Source organism: Acyrthosiphon pisum, chromosome A3 (genome assembly GCF_005508785.2).
Source record: "Acyrthosiphon pisum isolate AL4f chromosome A3, pea_aphid_22Mar2018_4r6ur, whole genome shotgun sequence".
In the NCBI taxonomy this organism is placed as follows: domain Eukaryota; kingdom Metazoa; phylum Arthropoda; class Insecta; order Hemiptera; family Aphididae; genus Acyrthosiphon; species Acyrthosiphon pisum.
The window spans coordinates 39,158,332-39,161,458 of NC_042496.1; the positions used below are offsets into that span (position 1 = coordinate 39,158,332).

The following is a 3,127-nucleotide window of genomic DNA, read 5'->3' on the forward strand; positions in this document are numbered from 1 at the left end:
AAATATTTCTTATGTAAATTCACCAAAAAACTTTCAAACAAAAATAAACTACAAAGATTAATGAAAAATAAGACTCAAAAAATGTTCCTCACGGCCATAACCCGCTGGAATATAATAATAAAAATATAAAGTTTTAATTATTAACCATATTAGTATTATTAATTTGTCAAAAAATATTAAATCGAAGGTTCAGCAAGAAACAAGTATGCGGTCAATACTAATATTAATTGTTATAAATTGAATTGTCAATAATCAATTATTATCACAGCAGCATGAAAATAAACTGATAAAACATCAATAATGTCTATTTTATATTTTATAATATGTAATAAGAAAACGCGCAACTCTAACCCGTGTTTTATGGAAAATATATGCATTATTTTGAATTATTCGAAACTTCCTTAGGCTATAACTTTAAAACTAAGTCTGACTGCCAAATGCTGACATCACCATCGTTTTCAATTTAGCTAACTAGGCTAAAAAAAAATATTACAAAAAAAAAGGTGTCCTAAAGCAATAAAGCAATAAAATACCACCATTGTTATTGCCGTTGGTTGGTTTCATATTCACATTGAGACAAGTGAAAACCCTACCTTCGACATGTTGTTTAGCCTTGATTTTGTGTCACATTCGCTTGTCTCAAATGTTTATGTTATCAAATAGTTCTGCCGGAACTTCATCAAAATCACTAACATTATTAAATTATATTATAGGTCGGGTCAGAATCTTAAAGCTTAGAAGACAAGTTCCATGCAAAATAATTGTACTATAATATACCTATGTCCTTTACTTATTACATAGGAATCAAAAATAAATAAATGACACGTACTTTTTTCAGCTGTAAATAATAATGATTAATAAAATAAAATAAATTATAGGCATAATTATATATCACAATTAAGAGGATGTTAGCACAATATATTCGGTTTTCTCTCTCAGATCCACGTGAATCATAGATAAAACGCGTTCACCTAAAACCGTTTTTTTTATGATTTTTTAACTATCTTATAGTAAAATCAAATATTACAAAAATGATAGAGGATAATATTTTTGAAGGTAAGACATATCGATTTTATATTTTATTGTTATTTGACTTTGTATTCAACTTGCAAAATAAACATAGAAATGTTGTAGGTATACATTTAAATTATGCTTAAATTGTTTTGAGAAAATATTTAGACAAATCGATATGTCATACCTTCAAAAACCTTATTTTCTATTTATTTTGTTATGGTTGAATTTACTCTAAGATTACTTAAAAACGTTACAAAAATGATTCTGCATAAATGCGTTTTATTTATATTGCCCGTGAGCCAGAGAGAGAAATCGAATTATAGTGGGCTAACATCCTTTTAATGTAAAAAATCAAGATTTTGGAAAAAAAGTCAGCTAAAATGTGAAGTCATTCGTTTGTTTGTTTTTCAAGATGGGTGACAACTCTAGTAAATATTTATTTATGAATTTTAAAAATTAAAAATGTATTTTTAGCTAAGTATGTCTGCGATTAGCGTTAACAGTCCCATCGGATTCCAAGAGTAATTCCAGCTATAACTCCAAAAGGCACTACCAATGTGGAGTGAAAGACTTGAGACATTCGAAGGGAAAGTAAAATTATATGCCAATTATAATAAAATATACTTACCAATCGCTTCTGCAAAAAAAAATACAATATTCCAAAGTTATTAATAATAAAATTAGATACAACATGCCATTTATAGTTGTGTTCAATGTGACAGATCCCTTTGGTTTTCTCAATAGTTAATGAATATGTATGAACTCTGATGTGCGTATATTAATTAAGTATAATATAAACTATGTGCATATTTAAAAATACCCTTATTATTTTGTTTGTTCCACATTTGAAGGGCATCTAATTTTTGGTTTATGGAATCCAACTTTTTTTCTATTCTAATATAGAAACATTACGAATAACAGCGATTGAAAATTTCAAGTGACATTTTTGGAAATTAACATATTTACTTAAATTAGGACTTTACGAACAACATGTACTGTAATGTTTCTGATCTCCAATGTCTATTTTTATCCACAAATGGACACTGAAGCTATAATGGACGTAATAACTAATATTATAATATAACCTTGAAACCTATCACAGAATAAAATAAATAAAAAATAAATATATACGTACCAATAGTATCTACAAAAAATTACAATAATAATTAATAAGTTATTAATAATTACCAAGTACATAAAACTTAAATACATAATTCAACATTTTCATTAGGTAGTGGAAGCTTTGTTTTAAAATTGAATAATTAATATTATAGTTTATAATTGAAAGTCTTCATTTATTTATTTAAATACAAATGGGTATACAAATATTGAAATATGTAATAATATTAATGGGCGAACATTTAAAAAGTATCTTGTTTTTGTATAATTTAGATGACAATGGTGAAAAAAACAAAAATTGATAACGATTTTTTTATATTGTGATGAGCAACGTATCACTTAAAGTTATAATTTATTACGCAATTTCGCAATACAAAATAAAAAACACAACAATTTCGTACTTTTTAAAACGTCTAAATAAAAAAAACAAATAGGTTTATGCGTGATTAATTTTTATTCTAAAGTTTATTAAACATATGAAAAATAAATTATAAACATTTAAGTTACTATTATCATCAATTAAACATTAGAAATAATATTTAGTTGACAACATAATAACCATTTACAATATATACAACTACAAATATATAAATATGACATGATGATATTATATGTATAATACGATTATGATTTTATTGGGATTGAGATCAATAAACTATCATAATATGATCAATTTGCAAATTATTACAGTAATTATAACTTAATAAATTAAAATATTTAATTATTACTTATTACTTTATAATGATTCTTATCATGTAACTATCTAACGATTTAATAGAGAAAATTCTAGTATTGTAAACAAAAATGTAATTTATTTTAATACAACATCTAGATTTCAAACAGAATACTTTAACTATTAGTCTCTTCAAAACACTTAATTGCAAATTTTCGTATGCAACTTTCTCGTATAGAACACGATTCCACACGTTCATTGTTCTATATTACCTTTTTTTTCTACCCAACTCCGTATTGTATTCGAATGCGACGTTGCCAT

At 25.2% G+C, this 3,127-nt stretch overlaps 1 long non-coding RNA gene across 1 annotated transcript; it reads right to left on the reverse strand.

Moving 5' to 3' along the window:
* Positions 1–6: 6 nt before the first annotated feature.
* On the reverse strand, positions 7–2,556 carry LOC115034492. The gene is made up of 5 exons (XR_003839862.1): positions 2,535–2,556; positions 2,150–2,158; positions 1,643–1,651; positions 830–838; positions 7–104 (listed from the first exon to the last, which is right to left on the reverse strand). It is a non-coding gene; the product is annotated as an uncharacterized LOC115034492 (long non-coding RNA).
* Between the last annotated feature and the right edge of the window lie 571 nt (positions 2,557–3,127).